This window comes from Propithecus coquereli, unplaced genomic scaffold (assembly GCF_000956105.1).
Source record: "Propithecus coquereli isolate 6110/MARCELLA unplaced genomic scaffold, Pcoq_1.0 Scaffold63, whole genome shotgun sequence".
Classification (NCBI taxonomy): domain Eukaryota; kingdom Metazoa; phylum Chordata; class Mammalia; order Primates; family Indriidae; genus Propithecus; species Propithecus coquereli.
The window spans coordinates 6,541,309-6,563,458 of NW_012152285.1; the positions used below are offsets into that span (position 1 = coordinate 6,541,309).

A 22,150-nucleotide genomic window follows, 5' to 3' on the forward strand; every position below is an offset into this window, starting at 1 on the left:
GGTTAATCTACATTTCTGAGTATTTTCAGAGAACTGAGATCTAAAGATAAATTTTAGAAATATGGTCTCATTTCCTAGCCTTCTCTTGTGTTTCAGTCCAGTTGGACTATGTTATTTACCATTCCACCAAGAATGCCCTTCCCCAATCTCCTTCTGTTGAAATCCTAGCCATTCTTCAAAAGCCAGTTGACATGCCACCTCCTCCAAGTAGCCATTCTCAATCTTTGGAGACTTAGAGGATTTAGAGACGCATTAATTAGACTGCTGGAGGTTGGGATTTGGGGAAGTCTATGCTAATGAAAGGAAAAGATGCAAGGTAAGAAGAAGAAACGGTGGAGAGAAATGTACAGGAAAGGTAAGAGAACTGTCAGCAGTGTTGTTGGTGACCTGCACAAAGCCTTACAAATTATATTCGATGGTGCCCAGCTAGTAGGAGTAAGATGAAGATTAAATGAGACAACATATGTAAAATATCTAGCACAGTGTCTGGAAGGGCAGCAACATGATAGTTCCTAATCTCATTTCCTGCCATAGGAACACAGTCATCTCCATGCTGCATAAGGGTTGCCAGCCTGTCCAGGGAGGAGTAGGACAAGCAGAGGCGAGAAGAGACTCAGTGGGGAAAAGAGAAGTCAGGAGGAGATATATGGGAATAGCACAAAGAGGGGAACAACACAAAGAGGAAAACGAGAGGCAGATATTGAGAGGATGAGAGAGAAAAAGGAAATGTAAGGGAGTCATGGCAGAGAAAGGAAGGACAGAAGGAAAATGGAAACAAAAGGACAAAGAGAGACAAGTAAGAGGAAAGGCGTTCTGGGACCCAGGAAGAAAAAGTTTGTGCTGCCCTGCAGAATCTGACCCAGAGGAAGAGTCCTAGAGGCAACCAGATGGAGCACCCAAACTTGGGTGCTAATCACTTGCCACTGTGCTCTCAGATGCATTCTCCTTTCACTGTCTCACGTGTATTGTAGGGATTCTGACCCCGGTCCTCTGTCATCCTGTCCACTAGCTTCTCCTGCTTTCTGCCACTCAGTGGTCCTGGGGGCAGGGAGAAGAAGGGAGAAGCCAGGGGATTCCACCCACCTCCTACTTTTGGAAGCCACCTGTGGTGGCTGCACTTCCTTCAGGGCTGGAACTGCTGGACAAGCACTTCATGGCTCTGGCAGCCCTCTGCGGTGAGAATTGGGTAGTGGGGAGGAGGTGCATCCAGTAGCTGCTAATCTCAGGATTGCCTCACCTTCCACTGGCTGCACTTCCAGTTCTTTCAACACTTTTGTAACTAATTTGCTGCATTAAATTATCACTATTGAATTGTCTGGGTAAGAAAACTTTACTTTCACTTGGATTCACTGGCAGAGTTCAAAGACAGCTTTCCTAATGGGACTGTAAGCAGCACACTTAGAGAAAGAAATCCAGCCATCCCAGGAGTCCAGAAGGGTCAGGGTCCACTTCTCCAGTGTTTGATCAGGCAGCGACAAATCCATACTAGCTATCAGGGTTGGAGGGCTCTTAGCCTAGGAGTTATCTGTACGATGACTGGGTTCACGACTATTCCTTCATGATTTATTCTATTCATTTTGATCACTGTGAGCCTTGGCTTAAGGAATATCTCTGTAGAATTCAATTTCATTTCTCCAAGGGTTTTTTAAGTGGCCATTATCAGTATACAGGGCACATAGCTAGGTGTGGTGGGGAGGATATACAGAGAGACACGGGAAAAATGGTAGGCATGTTCAGTTTTTGGAAATGTTTGCTTTCTGCAAGATGGTTTGTGGACCGGTCTATCGCGAGACCCTCTTGATAGAGACCTGAGTTTTTCCAGTCCCATCAAAGCCGCAGACAATCAGAGGCGATATTATTCTTACAGCTTTCATTACTCCCATCCCTGGAACCCTGTTAAAACCAGGCTCCTCTTATTAAGGAATCCACAGACTGGTCGGGGCACTGCCTAGGCACACACAACTGACCCCCAAGTCAGAGTGATACCAGCTACAGGGAAGATTCTGCTCAGGGGATCGGGAAGGCGGCACAGTGATGGTAGGAGAAGGCAGAGGAGCTGAGTCTATGAAAGTTTGACAGGTGGAGGTAGCTAAGGGGTTTTCTGGCAGAGAACATAGCACGATCAAAATCGAGTGTGAAAAGACAGAGGCATGTGAGGTGCTGTCTTTAGACAGGGGCTTTGGCTTGAGGGTTGGGAAAGGAGACGGAAGCGTGGAGGCCCAGCTCTTGGGGACTCTGAGACTGAGGCATGAAAGCTTGAGGCCCTGGGGAGTCATTGGAGGATCTTGAACACCACAGTGGCAAGGTCACTTCTGGCGGGGCCGGGGGTGGGGGCAACGTTGTGATTAGAAGCAGAGAAGCTGGAAGCAGGGAAAGGAACTGCGAGCTGGGGGGTGGAGGGGACAGTTTATACAGGAAGCCTGGACTTGACCATCGCCAAAGACGCATATTAACATTGGAACTGCTCTTCTGTTGAAGGGCATTCTTCCTCCGTCGGGGTGGGGGGCGGGGGGAAGTGCCCCTTCTGCAGCTGTGTGATACGAAGTCTCCAGCCAGAGAAGTTTCGAATTTCTCCTTGCCAAGGTCGGGCCACTACAGGTGGGCGATCGCGAACCCTGGGCGAACGACTGGCTCTACGCCCTCCCTGAGAAACCGCCGCGGCTTGTCCCCTCCAGGCCTGGGCACCGCCGTGGGCCGTGCCCGGCAGGGCGCTCCGGGAGCTGCGCCGCGGCGGCTCGAGGAGGCCTGGCGGGCGGCGGCGAGAGGCTGTGCCCCAGTTTGTGTCCAATCAGGGAGTGCGGGCTGTGCCCCGAGCCGGGCAGCAATGCGTAAACAAACCCACGGCAACTCCTCCGCCCCCTCGGCGCGCTCGCCCCGCGCCTGCCATCGCCGCCGTTGCCGCCGCCGCCGCCGCGGGCCCCGCTCTCCTCGCGCCCGCCCGCCGGCCCGGCCCAGCCCCCAGCCCGGCGCCGCTCGCACCCCCGCTGCCCCGCCCCGCCCCCGCCGGCGCGGGCTCCCTCACCTACCGCCCCACGCGCGCGCGCGCTCGCGCACCACGCGCCCCGCGCGGCCCGCCCGGATCGTGGCCTCTCGAGAGCAAGGTAAGGGCGATGCGCGGGGACCACGGCGGCTTCCCCGCCCGGCGCGGCCCAGGGAAGTTTCTGGCGTGGCTGTTTTCCGCTGGGCAGGGGGTGGGGAGGCCCCGGGCGCCGGGCGAGCCTGGCGGGCGGGAGGGGGCCGCCTGGCGCCCCGGGGTCACAAGTTGCCTAACCTGACATTGGTGCGGGCTGGCGGGCGGCGCGCCGAGAGGGGCTGGAGGCGCGGCGGGGCCGGGCGCCGGGCGGGCAAGGGGAGGGCCCCGAGGAACTTTCTTTTCCCCAGAGGGGCGCCTTCTAGCCCCGGCCGCGGCCCCGCCACGGGAGCAGCGGCTCCCTGGCTGGAGGGAGACCGTGAAATGTGTTTGAAGAAGCTGACGCAGTTTGTGACGCTTGCGGCTTCCTGACGGGGACCGGCAACAGCAGCGCCTTCGCCGAGGAGGGACGAGCCTTGTCGGCGCTCGGGCCCTTCCCGCGCCCGGCAGCCGCGCGCCCCGGCGCCTAGTTCGGGGGCCGAGGGCTCGGGACGCGAGCATCTGCCGCCGGTTGGGAGACGGGCCCCGGCAGCGCGCGTCGCTTCCGTTTTGATTAGCTCAGGTTATTATATAAGATGTCACGGAGAGGAAAGGGGCGAGCGGGAGGCGCGATGGCCTTCTGCGAGTGGCAGGGAGGGGCAGAGGCTGGGCCAGGCGGGACCCACCTGTGCGCCCTCCGCGCCCCCTGCGGGCGCCGCCCGCGCGCGTGCCGGGGTGGGGGCTGGTGGGGGAGGGAAGGGACAGACGTGCCCGCCGCTCCCCTCCCCGCCCGGGGAACACTCCTACAGCGGCGAAAACGTGCTGTTTCCTCCCCACCGACTCGCCTGGGTCTACTCATTTCTGGCTCCAGGCGTTTGTACTTTGAAACATTTGTTTAATATTAAGGGAGCTGCGTGTGCGGCCGTCATAGTACGCCCGAAACGTGTGGCCGTGAGCTCCGGGGTAGTGAATGAATCATCGCCCCGCGGACCGGGCCGCGATGATTCATGTGGGGTACACACGCGCGCGTACGCGCCGTGTGCCTCTGACCCGGGGAGAGCGGCCCCGCTGCAGTGATGACGCCTGGAGGGGCGGGGGAGAGTTAGTGCGAAAGGGCGGCGGAGTTTCCCCCCTTTCCACAGTAACTGGGGGTGTCAGGGTCCCCACATTCCCCAAGGCTTTTTTCGCGTTCTTGGAAGAGTTACAGGATTCCACCTGGTTGCATTAATGAGTCGGTGGAGGAGCGCTGGTTCGCTGGTGCTGTCATATTCAGGATTTGGATGGTGTCAAGTGAGGGAGGTACCAAACTCTGACGGAATCCAGCTAGTAATTGCGTCTACTTAAGTGACTATAAGTAATTAGAAAATTCTAAAAAGTTAGTGGATCTTAAAAGAAAAATAAGTGGCTCCTTAAGTAGAGAGTCTTAAAGATTAGTTTTTTGAGGTTTTTTTTTTTAAAGTCAAATCCTAAAAGGAGCCTAGTTTGCCATTCATGAATACAGAATTTCTCCCAGTGTGATCACCCTTAATGACTAATTTTACTCATTCCCACTCCACCCCACATTTGTAGGGTTGAGTAAAGTTGTCTCTTTACTGAGAACTCACCTCAAATGGGATCTACTCAGCAAGGCCCTGTTGATGATTTTGTTTATAACTTCTGACCCCCTCCAACAACCTTACAGTCCTATTTTATTTTCTTCATAGCACTTAATTGCTATCTAATACTATTTTGTTCAGGTGTTCTTTAAGTCTGGTCTCTTCCTATTAGAATGTAATCTCCACCATGGCAGGTATTTTTGCCTGTTTTGTTCATTGCTATAACCCTAGCATCTACAACAGTGCCTGGCATATATTGGGCATGCAGTATTTGTTGACTAGTGAATGAACAAACTCTTTTCCTGATTTCTTGGTAGGACCGTCTTTGACAGTTGAAATTCAGTGCCTTTTGTGGGCAAGTCACCAAGTTGGCACAGTTATTTCTAATTTTCTTTCTTTCTTTTTTTCCTTCTGGTTTTCTTTTGGTTTGTTCCTTCTCTGTGCTGTTAACTTACAGCACAAGATGGGTTTGAACATCATATCCTAAGATACTTAGTATGAAGAAAGATAAGTAGTGTGGATCCCTGTCAAGAGAAAATATATTACTGCGTAAGTTGGTCGATGATTAAAAATATAATCTGTGCTAGTTGAAAAAAAGTGCAGGATATTGAAATGGAATCAGCAAAGTTAAATTCCCACAGTCCTGTATGTGAAATATTTGAAATACTGATATTACTATATTCCTCCCTCCCTCCCTACTGCCTGGCAACCATCCTCAAATTTAGCTTCAGTTTGGGAAAGTCCATAGTAGGTAGCATTTAATATGAAGCATTAATTTAACTAAACCAATACAAGATTTATTCTGCAGAGGCTTAACTCTGATTCGTTGTTGTTAATGTCAGTAACTTCACAGAGGAGTAAATAAAAGGAATTATTTAAAATTATATTTTAAACATCTTAAATGTATTGTAAAGAATTAAAGCTATAATAAGTCAGTGATATGATGGAAAGACTTGAATATTGTATTTAATAATACTCCTTTAGAGGATAAATTTTGATAAACTTTATATTATTATAAATAATAAACTTTGGAGGCATGAAAATCAGCTTCAGTCTTGTAGCAATATTTTCAGAACTCAGTACTTCTGAAGTCACTCCTAAAGAAAGAGAGGTCATCTGGTAGTTCCCTTTCCATCATAGTAGCTTTGATCACTTTCAGAAGCATAATCTCTTAAGAGTAAGCTCAGAAATGATAGAATTTTAGAGCTAAAAGGGACCTTGAAATTACTTGGCACAGTTCATTCCTTTTCATCGATCCCTTTACTAAGAAAACTAAGGCTCAGTGAGATGACTTGCCTAAGATGTAGGGCCAGGATTAGAACCAAGAGTCCTGACTCCCACTCTAGGGCTTAAGTGGTTGGAAGCCCCTGAATGAGCCAGAGCTCTCATAGGTGGTGAGGAACGGTTCCTACCATTAGTTGACTGTCTGCCTCTTGCTAGTGAACTCTCAGAGTAAAATCATGTCTTATTTAGCTTTGTATCCTCTCATGTGCCTTGGACATCTTGAGGCTCAACAAATGCTCATTGACTGTGGTCGGACAAATGGATTTTAAGTTCAAAATATATTTAGGAAGTAAAAAGCAGGAAAACGTATCTCTTTTCCCAAGTGAAGAAGTTTTCTGACAACAGAATCAAATGTTGGCAGTAAATTACCTTAGAATTAACCTTAGAATTTTTCTAGATATGAAGCCACTGTTTAATTTTCATGCCTCCAAGATTTAAGAAAAAATTGCTTAAGACTTATAAGTGTGCATATTTACTTACTTGGCATAATTATTCACCAGAAAAACAGGAGATGGAGTCAGAACATCTGGTAGATCTTGCCTCTGTCACAGTGTCTAATAGAAACTTTGAAGCTGATCAGAATTGGGACTGAAACTCAGCTCTGCCCCTAACAAGCAGGGCTCTCTGCAACAAGTTACTTTACTTTTTGGGGCATTCTCTTACCTCTGAAGTGGGGGTAATACTATTTACCTAAAAGGATTGTTGTGAGACTGAGATAGTGTATATAAAGCACATGTTATACAGAATATATGAGGCCCTTGATAAGTGATAATTGCTGTAGTTATGACTACTTAATTATGTGACTATGTAATCTCTCAAAGCTTCAGTTTTCTTAACTGGAGAATTGGTGGTTGAGATTGAGGGAGGAGAATTAAATGATCACTAAGATCTTGTCCACCTCTGTGGTTTAGGAACCAATAAAGAATGTACAATTCTCCTGCAATTTTAGTTTAAATAAATCAATTCATACATCTTTGCTCCAATAAGAGGAACTGCAAGAATGATTAGTTTCTAGGCCTTCCTTAGAATTTGTCTTAGTTAACTATGATGACATTAAGTACATTTTCATTATTTTATATGCTGTATGATAGATATGAAGTTAACATGAATATTTCAACCTCTTATTCAGCTTACTATATATAAATCAGTATAAGGAGTATATGGGTTAGTCAGACATAGACACCCCTTCTTTGAGAGGCTTGAGTCATGTAGAGAGTATAAGACAGATAACCAAAGCCTATATGACATGGAAGAACTGTTAGGTATAAAGAAAATACTTTGTGAATTCCTCCTCCAAGAGGAGGAAAAACTACTTCTAGTCACAAAAATTGGGAAAGACTTAATTAGGGAATTTTGAGCAAGGCCTTAAAGAATTGGTAGGACTTCAACTGTCAGAGATGTGGGAACTGTACTAAGACTTGAAGGAAAGGATTTAAGGGCTTATCCAGGAGCTGGAAAGAATGTAGTCAAACTGGGGGTTGGGGAGCCTGGAGTCAGTATAATGGGAGAGAAGGCTCTATGGGAAAATTAGGACCATATTGTGAAGCATTTTGAATGCTGGGCTAAGGAGTCTGTTTAGCAGGCAATAGATAGCTGTCAGAGGTATTTTAAGTGGGGGAATGATGTGATCAAAGCTATGCTTTAAGAGATTAATCTGCATCACGAGAGCCACAGGTAGTCCAGTTACAAGTTATTAAAATAGTCTCCAGAAGAGAAGAAATGAGCACCTGAATTAGGGTAGATGCAGGTGGGTTGTACAAAAAACTGTAGAAGTAAATTCAGCAGATCTTGTTGCCTAATTGGATGTGGGAGTTGAGGGAGAAGTCAAAGACAGCTAGTGAGTGACTTAGGATGGCAATAATGGGGATTGAAATAGGCAGGCAGAAAGGGCCACTAGTAAAGCACCTGCAAGTATTATGAAATCAATAAATATTTGTCTAATTAATTGGAGGTGATTATAAGTTTGGATTTGGATATGTTAACTTTTTTGTGCCTACAGACCATACAGATGGATGAAAGCCATAAAAAATAGGGAAAGATTCAAGGCATCTTTATGGAGGGGAATAGTGAACCTGTGAGAACAGTTCAGAGTGTAGGTGAGAAGAATAAAAGTCCAGAGTTGAGCCTTGGGAAAGCCAATATTTGTGGGCTTGGAGGGAGATAGAAGGAGACAGACAGGATGCTAAGAAGAAAGAAACTGGAAGAGAATACGGAAAAGCTAGAGTAAAAAAAGGCAAGGAAGGAGAATTTGGAGGAACTTGATAAGGGTAGAGGGGCCAAGATTGAAGACTGGGTAAAGGGCATTAGATTTGTCAATGAGACCATTGTCAGTAGCCTTTGAGGAGCAGGGTCAGTTGGGCACTGGGAACAGAAGTCATCTAGATACCTGAGAGGTGCATGGGTGGGAAGGAAATGGAGATGGCTAAATGTAAACTGTGACTAGACTATGAAAATCTGAGAGTTGGGGGAGACAATCAGTTGAGGCAATCAGAATGTCAGTGAAACTTTCTTTAAAACAAAACCATAGGAAGGCCTGAGAATGTGTGTGGATAGAGTGGCTGCCAGTGGAGAGGAAGGGCCTGAAGCTCAAGGGAGGGAGTAGGAGCGTGATTAATGCACCAGGCCATCCTCATACAGGAGGGATAGGAGCAAGATAGGCAACCGTACATCCGTATTGCCCCAGACAGTCCCAGTTCACAGCTGCTATCCAGGTTTAATTATGGGATAATATTTGGACAAATAATATCTGTTTTTATTCTAAAAGAAATTCGCTTTTTAAATAATAAATTATTTGATTACTCTCATCATGACACAAAGAATTTATTCATGGAAAAACGTGGCAATAAAACAAGAAAAGGAAATTAAAAGTATACTGGTTGGGAAGGAAGAACAAAAACCGTCTTTGTTTGAAGATGATGTGATTGTCTATGTAGAGAATCTGAAAGAATTGACAAGAAAACTTCTGGAACTAATAAGCAATTATAGCAAGGTTGCAGGATACAAAGTTAGTATACAAAAATCAATCACTTTTCTGTATGCTAGGAATGAACAAATGGAATTCGAAATTAAAAAAAAAAAGAAATACAATACCATTTACACTAGCATCCAAAAAGAAATGAAATACTTAGGTATACATCTAACAAAATACGTATGAGATCTATGTGAGGAAAACCATAAAACTCTGATAAAAGAAATCAAAGAAGAATTAAATAAATGGAGATATATTTCACGTTCATGTGTAGGAAGGCTCAATATTGTCAAAACTTCCCAACTGGATTCATAGATCATTGTAATCTCAATCAAAATCCCAGCAAGTTATTTTGTAGGTAATGATAAACTGACTCTGAAGTTTATATAGAGAGGCAAACGACCTAGAATAGCCAGTACAATATTGAAGGAGAACAGAGTTGGAGGACTGACACTACCTGACTTAAAGACTTGCTATAAAGTTATCACAGTCAAGACAGTGTGGTATCGGTAAAAAATTAAATAGATCAGTGGAACGGAATAGGGAGCCCAGAAATAGACCCACAAAAATGTAATCAACTGATCTTCGACAAAGGAGCAAAAGCGATACAGTAGAGAAATGATAATCTTTTTAGCAAATGGTTCAGGACAACTGGACATCCATCTACCAGAAAAAAAAAAAAATCTAGACACAGACTTTATATCTGTCACAAAAATTAAGTCAAAATGGATCACAGACTGGAGCATAAATCTATAAAACTCCTAGAGGATAACATAGGAGAAAATCTAGATGACCTTGAGTTTGATCATGACTTTTTAGATATGACACCAAAGGCACAACCATGAAAGAAAGAATTGATAAGCTAGACTTCATTAAAATTAAAAAATTTCTGCTCTGCAAACAGCACTGTCAAGAGAATAAAAAGAGACTGGGCACGGTGGATCACACCTGTACTCCCAGCACTCTGGGAGGCTGAGGCGGGAGGATTGCTTGAGGCCAAGAGTTTGAGACCAGCCTGGGCAACATAGTGAGACAAAAAATAAATAATTAACCAGATGTGGTGGCATGTGCCTGTAGTCCATCCTGTAATCCCAGCTACTCAGGAGGCTGAGGCAGGAGGGTTGTGTGAACCCAGGAGTTTGAAGTTGCAGTGAGCTATAATGACACTATTGCACTCTAGCCAAGACAACAAAGTGGACCCTGTCTCCAAAAAAAAAGAATAGAAAAGAAAAAGATGAGCCATAGACTGGGAAAAATATTTGCAAAAGACATATCTGATAAAAGACTATTATCCACAATATAAAAAGAACTCTTAAAGCTAAACAACAACAAAAACCTAATTAAAAAATAGGCCAAAGAAAGACACCTCACTAGAGAAGATACACAGATGTCAAATAAGCATATGAAAAGATGCTCCATATCATATGTCATCAGGACAATGGAAATCAAAACAATAATGATATACCGCTACCCACCTATTGGAATGGCCAAAATCCACAGCAGTGACAACACCAAATGCTGGTGAGGATGTGGAGCTACAAAAATTCTTACTCATTCCTGGCGGGCATGCCAAATGGGTGCAACCACTTTGGAAGACAGTTTGGTGTTTTCTTACAAAACTGAACATACTCTTAACACACAGTCCAGCAAGTGTGTTCCTTGGTATTTACCCAAAGGAGCTGAAAACTTATGTCCACACAAGAACCTGCATACTGAGGTTTATAGCAGCTTTGTTCATAATTGCCAAAACTTGGAAGCAACCAAGATGTCATTCAGGGTAAATAAACTGTGGTACATCTAGACAATGAAATATTCAGTGCTAAAAAGAAATGAGCTGTCAAACCAAGGAAAGACTTGGAGGAAACTTAAATGCATATTATTAAGTGAAAGAAGCTTATCTAAAAAGGCTAGATGCTATATGATTCCAACTATATGACATTCTGGGAAGGGAAAAACTATGGAGACAGTATGAATATCAGTGGTTGCCAGGGGTTAGAAAGGAGGGAGGGATGAATAGGCAGAGCACAGAGGATTTCTAGGGCAGTGGAAATACTCTGTATGATATTATTATATAAGGGTGGGTACATGTCATTATACATTTGTCCATGCCTGTAGAATATACAATAATAAAAAAAAATTCAGACGTGATATGGAGGGAAAAAGAGAAGTTAGTTGAAGGCAAAAAAAAATTCTGAGTTTTAGAGAGGAAAGCTGATAGTGGGGAGGTGGCTGCATTTGAAACGTGTTGGTTCCCTTCTGTTGATTTGCTGGAAAGTAAGTGGGAGCGAGTTGTAAAGTTGAGGTGGAGAGTGGAAAAGGCTTGGAAATCTGTCAGTCTACATGCAATAGGGAGCCAAAGGTGAGGAGGGCTTGACAAGTTGCTAGAAGGCCTTAGCCTAGTGATAGGACGAATCATTCCTGTATTCATGACTTTTTCCAGCAACGCTCAGAAAATTGGAAGTGGAGATAGTGTGAGTATCACTGAAACTGCCAACTCCATATGGGCCTGGGTTGAGTAGGAAGGCAAGTGAAACTGGAATGTTGATGGGCTGGGAGGATGACAGGGAATGTGAGATTAGACTGTGTAATGGCTGACTCAGCAGGGTTGAAGGAAGAGAGAGATGGGAGCATGGAGGGGGGGTTCTGAGGTCAGTAATGAAGGACATGAGGGATTTTTGGAATAGTATCTTATCAGTATGGAAATCAGTTCTGAGTGATGATGACAATTCAAAGTGTGGCTGAGTTTGAGGATGGTGAGTGACACAGGCCACTGGAAGCAGAAGGTCATTGGTCTTCAGGAACTATGAGGCCAAAGTATCAAAATGAGTGCATATTAATGTCAATGTCTGTCTGAAAACTATGGAAAATACTTATTAAAGCCTTTGTGAACATTTCGTCCACAAAATTGGAAAGTACCTTAAAGATAAGGAAGTTAGTTATTCCTGTATTTGAAAGATGGGAAAGCTTTAAAGTCTTTTAAACACTTCTAGAAATATGAGACATATCCAAGATCACAGACACATGTGGCAGAGCTAGTTCTGGAAAGAACTGGGCTCCCTGAATCTCAGTTAGTGTTGCCCTGTATGGAAGGAGAAGTAATTAAAGTACCCACTGAACAAAATCTTAGAAAGCTTCCCAACCATACTGAGAAACAGACCCATGACTGTCATACAGCAACCAAATAAAATGCTCCACCTCTATGGGGAAGAATATGGTGTAGGATGGGAAGCCAGAAGTGGATGGGTAATATCTCTCCTTTGGAAACCTTATAAGTGGCAAAGAGGTGTTGGTTCCTCTTGAACATAAGGTCGTTTTTACTACTCATAGCTTTCTTGTTTGCAGGCTCTGAGGCAGCAGGCACATTGGTACGTCAACTGGAAGTGAATGAAATGACTAACAATAGTTTGAACGTAGGTGCTTAGTTTATCAGTTTCACAGCCATACTTGGTGGATCTCTCCTTCCTTTTTTTTTTTTTTTCTTTTTATTATCGCCTTCCTCACTGGGAAACTCAGGAAACTCACAGATGTCATAACAAAGACCAGCTTTGAGATCCTGTTTTTGAACTCAGAACTTTGGGAAGTGGAAAGTTCTTTCTCCTCATAAAATGTTTAAGAAGCCCTTAATTAAATGTATGGCACTGGGAATTTGTCCTGGTTCTGTTAGTGTTTGCAATCTTACTAATCAACTATTAAGTGCCTGAGTTTCTTCATCTGTGGCATGAGAAAAAATATCTGCTCTATTTCCTAGATATTTGATGTCAAAGCTCTTTGCAAATAAGTAGTGTTATGCAAAAGTAAGATGTCAGTATTACCTCATGGGATGCAAGGTGAACTTTGAAGTTCAGGAACTTAATTTTTAAATAAAGTGTTTTGTATAAAAAAAACAAAGATGACTGTTGAAATTTGGTGGGACACTGGTTTAGGACGTTAAAGTAAATCATGACAACTTTTCTCCCTTTATCCATGAAAGAGTGTGTAATAATTCTGGCCAAGTGAGATTAAGGCAGTGTTTCATGACAAATAAAATTTCTGCCTTTTATCTGTTTCTCTTTTAACTTCTAAAAAAGTTTTTTTATTGTAAAATATAACATATATAAGGAACAGTTTTGAAATGTAAATGTACGGTTTAATGAATTTTAAAAAGTGAACGTCCATGTAACTACCACCAGCTCAAAAAATAGACCAATTTAATTTTTTTTTTCTCCGTGGGAATTTTTTTTCTTCTGTTAGATGCTTGGTATTTTTTTTCCTTCAGGGAAGACATAAGTAGTAGCAGGAGGCAATTATTAAGTTTTGGCAAGTCCAAAATATGCACTCCTTTCCAGTGAAATTAGATCAAAGTTATAATATTAGTGTTCTACTCTTTAGTTACTCTTGCAATTTGTTTCTTATTTCTAAAACAATGAATTTAGTTTTATGACAAGTGCTAGGTTTTCAGCCTTAAAGATTAAAATCTTTAGTCTAAGCATCTTCAGATTTGTGTCCTTTGGATGGGATTGTAAAGGTTATGATATTTTGTATTAATATATGAGAGAAGTACCCATGCTTATTTTACAAATGTTCTGATCTTCCCTCCTTTGCCTATCTTCAGAAGCAAAACAGCTAAGACTCCAGTATTGATGTGGCTTTGTGAAGTAGTCAAAGGTCTTCTTGGAAAATGCTTGATGGTTATCAAGGTAATACCTTTCAGCTCAGGTCACCATGGGTTAGGTTTGAAGTGGCAAGAAGGAATCAGCGAAAAAGCTTTTTTTTTTTTGGTATAAAAAAGTCTGTATTTTCTTTGTTTAATTATAATCTAATATTATAAATCCTATCATGTTATAAAACCAAACCAAATTAGTTATAAAACCAATTTTAAAACTAAATTAATGAATTAAGAGATTCAGAGTCTTTCATGGCATCCAAAAAATGATTCTTTTGAATAAGTTTTTTTTATGATTAAAAAATAAATCATAAACATTAAGGTAATTGGGAAAGTATCTTAGCTAATCAGGCATCTCTATGAAAACAAAAGCTCTGAGTGTTAAAAAAAAAATTGATAAAGACTCATCTTTGGTGGCAGTTTCTATAGTTGTAAGATACAGTTACTGGGTCTTCGGATTAGAATTCGGTGGGTTGAACACATGTGTTTACTGTCAGTCTCCCCTGAAACACCATGATAGTAATGGTAAACATGGGAAGAGGCAACAGCCGGTGGGAGATACCAGGAAATTTTTGGAGGATGAAAAGTAAATAGACCTGTGGCTACTGTCTTAGTATAGTGGAGAAAGTTGATACCTAAGTGCCTTTAAAGGAGGTTGGGAGTGAATACTGGGAAGAAACAGTCAATATATCCCCCAGAATCCCAGAAAGCCTCTGGAGTGAGACATGGGCCTGAAAATGAGAGATTGTTGAAAGTCTATAAAGGGAACTAGACCCTCAGTTCACTTCTCCTATCCCATACAGCAAGATGAAATCCTTGCTGGGGTCTTGAAACTTTTTTTTTCTGAAAATATTAAAATAAATTAGAGGTTCTGGATTTAGGGATGACAGACAAAACAAAGGGTAAGGGTAAAATGATCAACTGAAAAAAAAAAAAAGAGTAATTTAGTGAAATTCTGTGTGCTAAACACTGAGACCCCATACTCTTCCCCCACCGTGATCCTAAGGTAGGTAATTATCCAGGCAAAATATTGAAGGACTCTTCTCTGGGTAAAATGAGCAGCCTCACAGGAAAGACCTACTGATACTGACATTTGAGGTCCCACAATGAAAAAGAATGACATACTACCTATTCTCCCTGGAGTGAGCGCACCACTCAACAACCCTGCAACACTACCCCTCACCCCTGCCCCATGAACATGGAACTTGCAGTCAGCTTTTTGATGCTCTGTTCTTAAACACAAATAAATAGGTAATGAATATGAGACATTTGAAGAAGAGACATTTCAACCAAACAGGCAGAAACAAAAATAATTAAAGAAAAAGAAAAAGAATGATGGAGTAAGAGGAAATGCAAGGAGAAGAAGAAAATGAAAATAATCAAAGCTAAAGCACCTATAACTGATATGTAAAGAGATAAGAAGATAGTGCTTCCATAAAATAAGAATAGGGACTATGAAAAAAGTAATAATCAGAAAACAAGAAATTTTAGAAATTTAAAATAAGATGACAAAAGAGACTACAGAGAAAAGTAAAGGAGAGGAAGTTACCAAAGAAGTAATACAAGAAAATTTCCAGAACCGGAGAACATACATTTGTAAACCAGCCAGGAAAATGAATGAAAAAAGACCACGGAAGACATACAGTGTACAAAACATATCATTTTAAAACTTAAAAATACTAAGGAAAATGGAAATATCTTAAACTCCTGCAGAAAAACATGTCACATTCAAAAAGATTGGGAAGTGGAATGGCACTAGATTACTTAATAATAACACTGGAATCTAAAGGACAATGGATTAATTCCTTCAGAATTCTGAGGGAAATTATTTTCCATATAGAATTTCAAATACAAACTATCAAGTGGAAGATAGAATGAAACTATTTTGAAGGTATGAAAGATCTCAGAAATTTATTCTCTATGTGTCATGTCACAGGAAGCTAATGGATAGTATGTTTTACCAAAATGTGGGCATGAACCAAGAAAGAATAATATATGGAATTCCAAAAACAGGTAGTCAAACACAGGAGAAAAACAAAATAAAATTCTAGGATGACAGTGAAGAGAAACTTCAAGATAACATTGGTGCAGCAGGCCTAGAGAGAATCCAGTTCAGAACAGAATAGGAGAAAGGATTACTCAACAAAAACAAAACTGATAGATGATCTGATACATTTGACCAAGTGTAAAATACTCTTCAGAGGGGCTTTCTAGTTCCTGTGGAGCATTTGGGATGAATTATTGATTCAAAAAACCTGGTAAATGGAAACGCTTGGGTAGCAGCTATTAGCTGGTGTGGAAATATTTTAATAATAATAACAATAAGCACAGCTATACCAAAACATACAAGCTATTAACCCTGGCCATACCTGACTGCAGGGGAGGCTGGGAAAAAAATGTCGACATAACTATACAGTATTAGAAGAATAGAAGAGGATAAGCTGGCCATAATTACATTAATGTCTAAAACTAATAAATCAAGAAGTGTCAGTATAAACACAGGAATATGCAATTACATATCAGAAGAAATAAGCTAAAAAATTTCAAAGTAGTTTGCCTTTGGGAGTGAGTAGAGAGCTGAGGCAGCTATTTTTTATTTCAAGCCTAGCGTTGCACTAGGAGTTGTTTTTAAATAATTTTCATGGATTACTTTAATAAAAATAAAATTAGTAAGACAAAAGTAGTACAGTGGTAATAATGGTTAGAGAATGATTTACATGTATCCAGAGCTTCAAAAATATGTATAAAAAGTTAATCAAATATATATATAAAGTTAAGAAGCATTATTATTTTGAAGTTAGACTTGTCCCCCGCAACTGTGATTCCAGTGCTCGCTCTGTCTCAGCATCTTTTGGGGGAGCTTTTAGAAAATTGAAATGACTCCCTCATCCCAAGATTCTGACTTTCTTGGCTTTGGGTGAGCCCCAGGGAATCAGTAATTTTAAAAAGCTCCCTAGCTGCAAGCAGCTAGGGCCGTCTCCTCTAGCCAAGCAGTTTAAACATCTTTTATATTTTCCCCACCCTACCCTATCCTCTCTCACTGCTTCTGTTTGAAGTCAGATCTTCTCTATCCTCAAATCTGAACTAGTATGGTCTCTTTCAGGTCAGAAAAGCAGGGGGAAAGAAAGGGAGAAACATGGGAGAGGGCATTAAGATGACCCGTGAAGAATGAGAATGGCTATCAGAGAGTCAATATTTGTTTTTGGTTCTGTTTTGTTTTGAGACAGAGTCTCGCTCTGTCTCCCCTCCTAGAGTGAAGTGGCATCATCATAGCTCACTGCAACCTCAAACTCCTGGGCTCCAGCAATCCTCCTGCCTCAGCCTCTCCAGTAGACTACAGGAGCTGCACCACCACACACAGCTAATTTTTTCTATTTTTAGTAGGAAAGGTCTCACTCTTGCTTAGGCTGGTCTCAAACTCCTGAGCTCAAGCCATCCTCCTCCCCCGGCCTCCCAGAGTGCTAGGATTACAGGCGTGAGCCACTGCACCTGGCCAATATTTGTTTCTTTGTGTTTTTCAGAAACTTCTTAAGTTGTTTGACCTTATCTTGAATTTCTTTTGGAGTCATTTTAGAGCTCAAGGTCAAGTAAAGTTGAACTTAATAACATTTTGTTATTTCTTTACTAAAGGTGTTGCCTCTTGGGGCTAAATCATCTGTACCCTCAGATTGCCCTCAAGTTCTTTTGCCTCCTCAGGGTTTTGCCCCTGATTCTCCAGCTGTGGTCTACCAGGCTACTAGCAACATTTCTATTTTGCAACTGGGATCACCAACAATTTTCATAGCTCACTAGTTTCCTATGGGGAGAACTCCTAGGAAGGGTGATTAGCTAGCAAGAGATGAAGGAATGTAGGAACTACATGATTTCCCAAGGTTAGAAGTCTTGTTGCATTGGACTTTCAACTAAAGAAATTTTGTATACCTAAAAGAAGAAATGTTTATTGTGAAGATGAGATAAATATTTCAGACACTAAGGGAGAACTTTTTTTTTATATAAAAAAATCTAACTAGATTTTTTAAAATGTCAAATTACAGACAAAGTTTCTTTCGTGCCTTTCCCCAGCTCCATTCCCTGCCTCCCTGGATTCAACCAGGGATCTGCTAGTAACTCTTTCATCAGGCTGGTTCCCTGCTCCATACAGCGATAAGAGTGTTCGCCTCTAACATTCTGTCCATGCATAGAGAGCTGTCTCAGCTGGGGGGTTACTTTATATTTATATACATTTATACAGCTGGGCCAAAAGTGTGATCTTTAAGGTGAGGAATTGAGTCATCTCATCAATAAGTCTTATTTAGAGCTTCCCCACTTGATGCAAGATTCTTCTAAGCCGGTGATTCTCACACTTGAATATGCACACGAATTACTGGGAGTGGCATTACACGTAGATGCTGGTTCAGTCGGTCTCAGGTAGGGCCTGAGATTCGGCATTCTAACAGTCTTGCAGGGAATACTGCTGGTCTGCAGACCACACTTAGAGAAGCAAGGTTCTGGGTAGTGGTTCTTGGCCCTGGTTTCACATCAGAATCATCTGGAGACTTTTAAAAAATACTGGTATCTGGTGCCTATCTGCATGGATTCTGATTTAATTGGTCTAGGGTGGGGCCTGGGAATGATGTATAGATATATAAGATTTTGATATAGACATAAAAGATTTGACACTATTGTACAAGTAGGGATGAGAACCACTGTTGCAAGCTGTGTATGCTTTTGCTGTGACTCATAGGTAAAGATGTTCATGTGCAGATTTTATAGCAATCTGGGAAGAAGCTTATATAGCTTTGAGGATGTGAATACACCTGCTTTGTAGCTACAGTCCACGGAGAAGGGATTCCTCTTGGTTACTAGGTTCCCAGAGATTGGATGGATGTGGCCATGAGAGGAACATTCCTTAAAAGGAAAAATGGTCTTTTCGTAAAGAACCCAGATATCACCTGATGCAGGAAGGACATTTGAAGTGATGAGTAAATGCAAACTTGGTATCTCATCATTCAGGGGATCGTTCTGTTTTATACATCCTTTCAGTAAGAGATCATGGGGGAAGTATGTTATAAACACAACTTTGAAGCTTTTTCTTCAAAGAAGTCTATAAATTTACTTCTTACTATCTCTATGTATATGTTTTGCCTATAAATAAATATACTTGCAGAATTTCTGCATAGCCAGAATCCTAGTATTTATGTTTCTTTTGCCAATTATTTGGAAGAATTTAGAGTATTTTCTGTACATTAACTTGTCCTGAAAAGGTGAGTAACTTAACATCCTGACAAAAGGACTGTTGTTATTCTCAGGATCCTCCAATGTTTATGGCAGATTGATGATTCCATTTGCTTAGAAATCATAGGCCTCAGTTCAGTTCAAATGTTAGTTGTTTTATTATTATTACAAGGGTGGTGCTAGAAGCAGAAAATATAATTTTATATAAAAATTATGTTAATTACAACTTCTTAGAAACAATAAGGTCTAAAACCAGTGGATTAAAATGAAATAGAACTGTGCTCCTAAGAAATTGGAATCTTCTCCAATCCCTCCCCACCATTTAATTGTAAAATAGGACTTTGATTTTATTTTCATAGCATTATCTTGTCTACTTCATGGCCACTGCCTTCAGTCAGATTGTCATTATTTGTCATTCACATTAATTTCCTCACTGACCCTCCCTACCTCCACTCTTGCCCCTTAGAATCCTTCTGCAGAGCCTTTCTTGTGGAGGTCAGTCTATGGCTCCTCATCTGAGACTCAAGTCCAAATCTACTGAGTATCCTGTGGAGCCTTCTGACCTGGCCCTACCTTTTCTCTACCCTCATCACCTGTCAATTCCCTAGATAGTAGTTTATTCATTCCTTAGCTGAGATTGAGGATGGGGAGGAAACATTGGCAGCTTGAAGAGAAAGGTAAACAGGCATGAAGAGTGGTTTAGGAGAGTAGGAGAGCAGATAGCACTGGGGAAATGAAGTGTGGAGCGTTAAAGGTCTACTGAGATCAGTGATTATGAATTCAAAGTGAGACCAGCTAGCATGTGGCTGAAGGGGTACAGGCGTGTAGGAGGTATAGCCCTGCATTCTGCCAGTGCCTGGCTCAGACATTCCACTTCTCATCTCTGCTTTTGCACACTCTGGAGCCTCCATCTGAATCACTTTCCTTATCTTCTTCTCCTGGCAAAATCCTTCTCTTAAGACCCTGATTGATAATTTTCTCCTGCTCCCAGACATTCTATCTTCACCTCCATGATGTTTGGCCATCTCCCTCTATTCTGTCCTTATTTTTCCATTAACCAGCCACTGTTATTGCACTTAGCATGCCATGACAGATACCTGTTCATACCTATCTCCGCTAGACTGTGCACCCAGCAAGGGCAGGGGTAATTTTTTGAAATCCCAGTTCATAACATGGTGCCTGGCACATAGTGGACACATGTAATAAAAGCTACATAAATTAATATAAGATTTCTCTGTAGAGTGTTGAGAATTTGCTCTTGCTGGTTGGAGATTCAAAATGAATACCACTTAGTAACATATGACATAAAAATTACATTGCTTTAATTTTTATTCTGATATACCTCTACCAAATATTGAAGTTAATAAGATCTTTCCATATATACACATATGTACATATGTATATGTGTATGTATACATACATACATACATATCTACATGAAAATGGAGCAAAGTTAAAAAGATCAAAAACTGTGCATAAATATTAAATATATGAGGTAACAAACTTAACAGAGGCCTGCGTAATACACATGATTTATCTGTTCTTTTTCACATAGGCCTTCTTGACCAGTAGGAACCTGATTAAAACCCTAAGAAATGTATGAACCAGTATTGAACACATTTATATTTTTGAGTTGTATTGCAGTTTTAAGTATGAACATGTAGTTTTTAAAGGTTTTCCTCAATCATGTGGAAACATACAGAGATTTTAACTGCTGAAACAATTTCATATAGTTTACAAATAAATAAAAGCCAGACAGAAATTAAAGTGTACCTTTTATCTTGATGTAATATCTTATAGTCTGCTTGGGCTGCTATAACGAAATATCATAAACTGGGTGGTTTATAAACAACAGAAATTTATTTCTCACTGTTCTGGAGGCTGGGAAGCCCAAGATCAAGGTGCAGGCAGACTGGTGTCTAGCAAGGGCCCTCTCCCTGGCTTCCATATGGTACTTTCTTGCTGTGTCCTCACATGGCAGAAGGGACTAGCTAGTTCTCTGGGGTCTCTTTTATAAGGGAACTAATCCCAATCATGCTGTCATGATCTAATCACCTTCCAAAGGCCTCACCTCCTAATCCCATTGCCTTGAGGGTTAGGATTTCAATATATGAATTTAGGGGGGACACAAACATTCAGAGCATAACAATGATTTCATATTTTTCCTTAGGAATCAGGAGACTTGGTGATGTGTCATTAAAGGTCTGTGGTGTCAGACAATCTGCCCCACCTCTCTGAGCTTTAGTTTCCCTATGTATAAAATATGAGATTTGCTCTACATTATTACCAAGGTCATTTTGAATCATCTGTGATTCTGGAAAGTTATGAAACACAGCCTGTAACCATGGTGAGGAAAGTTGATTGGTGGCTCCAAAAATAGAATTATTTTCTCCTCTCTGTAACACTGATGCTTTCTCATTGAGTAAGTCACTCTATGTATATTGCCTAAATAAACCAATTTCTTGATTTTTTTCTTAATGCTGAATGCTCAAAAGTGAATGAAAGATTGCCTTAAGAAATACCAAACAAATGAGCTCTTGCCTCTTGTTTTAAATATAGATCTGAATTATTGTGCTGTTTTTCATTCCTGTTGTAGGTATTCAGAAAGCAGAAGGTGGTGATTTGGTAAATTTAGAAACTATTTCACATCAGTTCCTGCTGTCTTTTGTGTTTGTGTAAGAACCCTATCAAAATAAATCTTATTTATTTTCCCCTTAATATGTGTTTTTCTTTGGTTTTGCCTTTCTGCTAGCAACAAGTCCATATCTGTATACTTACAGATTTTGTCAAGATCCTTATATTAACAGTTCCTATAGCCCCCCCTTATGCTCTGGGGATATGTTCCAAGACCCGTGGTAGATGCCCGAGACCACAGATAGTACAGAACCCTAATATGTTCTATTCCTATACATACATATCTATGATAAAGTTGAATTTATAAATTAGGCATACTAAGAGATTAACACAATAACTGATAATAAAATAGAACAATTATAACAATATTCCAGCATCGCTACTCTTGTGCTTTGGGGCCATTAAGTACAATAAGAGTTAGTTGAACACGAACACTGTGATACCTCCGGTCACAGTCGATCTGATAACCAAGACGGCTACTATGTGACTAACGATGGGTAGCATAGGCAGTGTGGATACGCTGGACAAAAGGATGATTCATGATGGAGAGGGACAGCACAAAATTTCATCACACTACTCAGATGGCGCACAATTTAAAACTTATGAATTGTTTATTTCTGGAATTTTCCATTTAACATTTTTGGACCACAGTTAATGGTGGGTAACTGAAACCTTGGAAAATAAAACCCTGGGTATAGGGGCAC

The 22,150-nt window shown here is 41.4% G+C and overlaps 1 protein-coding gene across 2 annotated transcripts in view; it reads left to right on the forward strand.

Moving 5' to 3' along the window:
* Positions 1-3,016: 3,016 nt before the first annotated feature.
* PCGF5 (polycomb group ring finger 5) overlaps positions 3,017-22,150 on the forward strand; it is a 113,859-nt gene continuing 94,725 nt past the window's right edge. For both annotated transcript variants that reach the window (XM_012659740.1, XM_012659741.1), the window contains exon 1: positions 3,017-3,101. The gene's annotated coding sequence lies outside the window, so the exon portion shown is untranslated. The remainder of the gene's footprint in view (positions 3,102-22,150) is intronic.